This window comes from Condylura cristata, unplaced genomic scaffold (assembly GCF_000260355.1).
Source record: "Condylura cristata isolate star-nosed mole 26May11 unplaced genomic scaffold, ConCri1.0 scaffold00007, whole genome shotgun sequence".
In the NCBI taxonomy this organism is placed as follows: Eukaryota; Metazoa; Chordata; class Mammalia; order Eulipotyphla; family Talpidae; genus Condylura; species Condylura cristata.
Window position 1 is genome coordinate 34,268,657 of NW_004567108.1, and position 6,290 is coordinate 34,274,946.

Consider the following 6,290-nt stretch of genomic DNA (forward strand, 5'->3'; position numbering starts at 1 on the left):
AAAAAAAAAAAAAAAGGTTATATTTAGTTCCCAACTGTGGTGCCCTGAAAGCCAAGGAGAGGAAACATTTTGAGAAAGTGAAGATGGCAAACCTTGTCGAAGGTAAAGAGATGTCAGGTAAGATTAATGATTGAAAAGTGACCAGCAGGTTAAGCCACAGAGGCACTAAGTCAGAGGACTAGTGAGGAGATGCCTTGGACAATGAGCGGTGGGATGGAGTTGGGGAACAAAGAATCCTTCTATCCAGAAGCAGCTTCCTAAGATAGTTATAAAGTGTATTGATAAGGAGCTTTTGGTTTCAAGTAAAACAAGACCCAATTAACTATTGTTAATAACTTATCTTATTACAGTAACAAGTGTGAAGGGAGGCTCAAAATGGTTATGCATTGCTGAGGGAGATGGTGGGTTTAACTAACACTTTTAAAATGTAACTTAATCAGTATTTTTAAAAACATGTTGTATTATCATATGCAACATACTACCTTTTAGGTTCAAATAGGAAAAATTTATACATTTAAGTTGTATTTGCACCTTTAATTGTATTTATATAGGCATACATTTTCTCTGGATCACACTGGTATTTTGGGGAAAAGGTTGAAATTTACTTTTCACTGTATGCCTTTTTAAAAAATATTAATCCCCTTTAAAATAATTTATTTTTATTTATATGTGCATATAAGAACTGGGGTATAGGCCATAGGTGCAGGAGGTGAGACAGTGGGGAACAGAACAGGCAGACTGACTGAAATACACTGCTGAGGGGAGCAGCAGGTGGGACAGGAGAGGTCTGCCACACCCTGTTGGTCACCTCCCTGGCTGGGGATCAAACTCATGCTGCAATAACCCCCATGCTACCAGGGAAGTCCAGCTTGTTTTAACTTTTTAAAAAATACAATATGACTTTCTTTGTTTTAATACAGTTTACGAATTGGTTTGAAATACCATGTTTGGAAGCATTCACTTAGAACTGATGCTTTAGAAGTAGGGTTAAAAAAAAGGGTTTGGTAATAAAAAAATAAATCAGTTCAATTTTTGTATAAAAAAAGTATTGTATGAACACCAAGGCTCAGGTTCTGTGAAAGGTTTGGGAAAGAAGAAAGGAAATGAGACAAAATGTCATGCCAATAGCCTGCTTCTTGATCTGGTAGTAATTACATGAGTGTTTGCTTTGTGAGAATCTATTGATCTATAAGTACTTTTGCTTGTTTATTATATGCACCAAAATGTACTATGCCAAAATCTCTTTGTATGAATGGTACTATTTTCCTCTCCACCCTCCTCTAATTGGGTTTGAGAAATGGGATGTAATAATTGGCAGTGTGAAAGGGCTCAACAGAGTTTCAACCTGTTTTAGACAAACTGTTCTTATCTAGATTATCAATTTTATATATTGGAGAATTTTAAAGAGAAATCTTTCCTCTTTTTAAAATGTGACTTTCTCTCTCAAAATACACACATACACTAGCACACAGAGAATACCTGTACCTTATATAATGTTATAAACATGTATAAGAAGCTCACCTCAATATTAAAAAAAAATCAGAAAAAGAAATGAAGATGTAAGATGCTTTTAATTGTCTTCCTCTATGCCTGGAACCTTAATCCCTATGCACTGATAGTAATTAGCACTGATGGTAGTTAATGCATATAATTTAGGCATGTCACCACTGGCAAATAGAAGAAGGATAAATAAACCTTAAAATACTCATCTCATGCATCTCTTAAATCCAGTTTTATGGTCTCAAAGGTTTTTGAGAAGGCTACTTCTCCCTCACTTACACATGGTAGAAATAAATCCATCCCAGGTCACTTTCAAAAACTAAATGTAACATGAAAATAACGATAGTTGATATCTAAAACAACAGCTTGGATATTTTTTTCTGAACACAAGATTCTCTTCACCCCGGACTATTCAGGCTAGTAATGGAACAATGAGTAATGTCAACCACAATTTACCACATTTACTGAACTTCAGGTTTTCTCTCTGAAGAAAGGCCTCTTATCAGCCTTAGCTTTACTCCAATGGTCAAACATTTAGAAATAAAATGTTTAAACTTACTTAGTCTTTGTATGCAATTTTTATCATGTTCAAAGTTGCTAAACCACGAACTGGTTGAGAGAAGCTTTGAAATAAAGGGATCTAACTTCTGAGTACCAGGCAAGAGCGTAGGGCAACGCAAAAACTAAAATCAAGAGGCAGAATAAGTGTCTGTGATGTTCTTAGTGCCTGATCTTTAGGCTTTATACTTCTTCACTGGGGAATATTTGATTTTCACACTGTTCTCACTTGTAATGCTTTTTCCTTAAAAAATGTAAATTACAATTATCATCATGATGACATTAATATTAGACAGTGGTAATATAGAGTTCAAATTTAAAAATATATAAAGAATATATAGTGAGAATTTAGTATTTTTCCTATCCTGACCCTAGTTGGCATGTGATAATCTCTATCTTTCTTGAGCTACTCTATAAGTATGCAAACATCACTGCCTTAATATGTGAATGAGTACCTATGTATACATATATTTTAAGTAAAAGAAAGCATATCAAGCATTGTGTTCTTTGCTTAACTGTAAAGTTAATGTATTTGGAGATTATTCCAACACTTCTTTTATATGATTGCTTAATATCTAATAATTAATTTAGCCAGGGCCCATTATTTGCTTTTCTAATAAAATGATAGTAAAGTGACAATCTTGAAACATGTTCTTCATATTGAGTATATCTGAAAGATAATAAATGGGGATTTATTTGGAACTTCAGGATTAAAGTATATGTGTATCTGACATGCATGTAAAATTGTTCTCTTTATAGGTTGTGCCAAATTTTGCTTTAGTGATTGATGTAGGAGAGGGCTTGTTTCTTTATATCCGACCCAAGTGGTAATTATCACTAGTATCAATGGCACATTATTGAAGTTTCAATTTGTATTTCTCCTTTTGAGTGAGGTCAGACATTTATTCACATACTTAATGATCATGTCTGTTTCCTTTTTTGTAAACTATTATGTTCCTGTATTTTTTTTCCATTGAAAAAATTGGTTTGTTGGTCTTTTTTTTTTTTAACTGATACTAGGAATGAAGGAATTTTAACTTTAAATATTGGTTTTGTGTGGGGTTCAAACCAAAATTTGTGATTATGTGTAATAATTTTGGAAAAGAAACCCCAAGCTCCAAGTATCCCACTTATGAACCAATTAATTTATATCCATGTGTGATTTGGGAGCTGTCTTTATTTCAGCTCTAGTTTTTGCATCTTTTGTTTGAAATGCTTTTTTACTGATATAATTGTATCTTGGGAAGACACTGAAAAATCAATAATTACACTAACTCAAAAAATAGAATAATTCTGTATTTGGCAAAATATAAATTACTATACAGCAATCAATAGCCCTCCTGTCCACAAATAACAGCCAGCCATTCTCTATAATGGTAGAGAAAATTCTATGTTGACAGCAGAGAGAAGAAAAATACTTAGGATAAATGTAACAAGAAAAGCACAAACCAATATGAGGAACATTTAAAAACCTTTCTAAAATACACAAAAATATAGACTTTAATAAACAGAAGACGTCATTGTTTTAGAAAAGAATTTAATATGATTTCAGTTCTCCCTAACTTAATTTATAAGTTTATGACAATTCCAATAAAATGCTCAAAACTATTTTATGAAATCAGACCTGTTGATACTAAAGTCATATGAAAAGTGGGAGTCGAGCAAGTTGGCAGCTGAGTGAAGATGCCTGGCTTGCCTCTTTCAGACACGCACAAACCCGTGCAAAGCCAAGCCAAAAACTGCTGAGGAAGAACTGATTATCAGCACAGACATAGGTGCTTGAACCTGACTGAAAGGGGCAGAAAACTTAGGTGAACTTTGTTTATACTAGTAACAGGACCTTGTAATCCACAAGAGAGATGAGAGCTCCCTACAGCTACTGACTTGGGCATCTACCAACATCAGAACTCCTGGACCTGGCAATGCACTGGGTAAGGGAGCCCACGGATCATGGGCACATTGCTGGAGAGCCACAGGTGAGGGCACAGAGCGAGGACTATCGGCTTGAATCTTAGGCTCTTAGCACAGAACAGCTATAGCTTGAAATGGGTCAGGCTGGACTACCTTATAGAAGAGACCACTGTTGAAGTCTAGACTGAGGCATCCAAGACACCTGTCAATGGGGTGCCAAAACTAATTAGCACAAGTTTTAAGTATAACAGAATATGTAGTAACTCTACAAAGAAGAAATGATTTGATCATTAAGTGATCAAATAATAGGGCTAATGACCATCACGTGCCTGTGCATATGAAGCATGGTGAAGAATACTTACTTTGTGGTGTTGCTGCACAAACCCATAACCTGAGTCTAATCACTAAACGGCATCAGATTAAACTCCCAAGAGCTTTCATTGTAAATGGTGTCCTACACCTTATAGGTATTCAGTAAATATATAAAAAATAGGATCATCTTTTTCCATTTGCCTATTTCTAGAGCACCATTAGCAGAAGCTTTTATTTGAAAAATGAAGGACATGAGAAATCTAGCTGGTTTCAGGAGCAGTTAGTCAAAGGAGAAATTGTCCCTGCAGATCAGTGACCACTGTTTAGGCAATTTGATTCTTATCATGATTGGTGGGGCAGAACAGTTAGGAGCAGGGCAGTCTGTTGCTGGGTATTTTGAAATTTTCAGGCCTTAACATAAGAGTCTTTAAAAATTATTCTTTTTAATTTAATGCAAGATTTAATTATTATTTTTATTGATTCAATTAGAAATAAAAAGTATAAAATAATCTTTAGTGCAAAAAGTATAGGTATGGAAAAAATATTTAAAGAATGGACCATCCTGTCTTACTCAGCCTTTGAATGATGTGGGTTTGCATATATATATGTATGTATGTATTTTTGTTTTTGTTTTTGCATAGAAGAGCTGGCATCCAGCCCAGAGGTGGGGAAGAGTGCAGGTGGAGGGGGTGTCTGTGAGAGGATTCACCAAAGACAGAGGGGAGCAGAGCAGGCAGACTGACATACACTGCAGAGGGGAGCAGCTGGTGAGACAGGAGAGGTCTGCCTGGCCATGTGTGAGTCAGGTGCCTGGTCAGGTGCCTGGTGGTAGGGAACTCAGGCTGTTTTGGTGCCATGGAGGTGAGAGCACGGAGACTTAACCCCTAAGCCTCCCTAATGTAGGGAGGCCTGGGAAACATTTCTTGTCAAGTAATTTTCAAAAAAGGATGAAATGATTCATAGAGATATAAAATGAATATGTTAACTCATTAATGAAGAAATTGGTAATGTTCCAAACCAGCTGAAAGGACAATCCAAGAAACAGATCAGGAATATTTCGTAACTGCCACTGGAGACAAACTGTTTCTTCCATGGTGGTAGTGGGGAGAGTTGTTACTCAGGTGGATAGAAACCATTTGCCCATTTGTGTGTACACAGACAAGAAATATTTTGCATTACTAGCAGTTACTACGACTTTTAGAGTTGTAAAGCAACTCCCATGGAATCGCTCAGATCACATTGAAGAATGTTTTTTTCTCTAGCCTTCCCCTTAGAACTAACTATTCAATAATTTATCTTTCTTCAGATTGAGTCAACAAAGTCTTGGATGACAACGGGAATATACCGGTCACAAGGCTAACTTCCCAATTCAACAAGTGTGGGACTTTTCTTCCCATTCACATATTATTTCAGACAAATTAGATTCCACACAGTATGATTCACTACTTGGTAGTCGGGGAGTCAGTTCATATATGGACAAACTAATAAGCTACTCAGTGGCCACACAACACCCCAACAACTCCCAGGGCAGCCTGCGCCTCCTTTATGATGGCGGGGAGGAAGTGGTTACATAGGCCTACTATAAATGAATCATAATTTCATCTATACCTCTGCCTTTTGTCGGTTCTCCCTTCTGCAGAGGCTAGAGAAAGGTCTTAGAGGACCTTCGAGACATCACAGCGCAAGATCTGGAGTCAGAACTGGATTTGGGTTAGGTTCAATCATTTACCAGCTTGTTTATTCGGGGGGAAAATAATAACATGGGCAATGAATATGAATATAATTCCAAGCTGCCAGAGTTGTGAGACCTAAAGAGATAGGGGATGTTAAAATGCTTTGTAAACTGTGAATTATTTTAAAAAAGAACAAATCTGCTCCTTTTTCAGGATGCTACTGTGCAAAGTGCACTATGGACGAGTGCTGGAACCACCAGGGCCCTTGCCACCTGCGGGGCAGCCCGGGCCGCGGGCGCCCTTCTCCGCCGGCTCCTCCCCCCACCGCACCGGCCC